At 41.7% G+C, this 216-nt stretch overlaps 1 protein-coding gene across 2 annotated transcripts in view; it reads left to right on the forward strand.

The window, feature by feature from the left end:
- Positions 1-216, forward strand: part of LOC119585766 — a gene marked incomplete at its 3' end in the record, with an annotated part of 12,085 nt that overhangs the window by 11,232 nt on the left and 637 nt on the right.

Genomic DNA, 216 nt, shown 5'->3' on the forward strand with positions numbered 1-216 from the left:
ACAAAATCAGTTCACCTGCATAATTTGTTCTCCTTCAATAAAGACTCTGCAACTAGGAACCTCCGCAGTCTTTTTCTTGTTGATCTCTGCACTTTTCCTCACCACCACATCTAAAAAATGCTGGTTTTTCACTCGAGTCAGCTAAAATGACCTTTACATCTTCCTCACTCCCCAGGTGCCGCATTATCATCTCTGTATACAATCCAAACAGGTCTG

The sequence above is a fragment of the Penaeus monodon genome, chromosome 20, assembly GCF_015228065.2.
Source record: "Penaeus monodon isolate SGIC_2016 chromosome 20, NSTDA_Pmon_1, whole genome shotgun sequence".
NCBI classification, from domain to species: Eukaryota; Metazoa; Arthropoda; class Malacostraca; order Decapoda; family Penaeidae; genus Penaeus; species Penaeus monodon.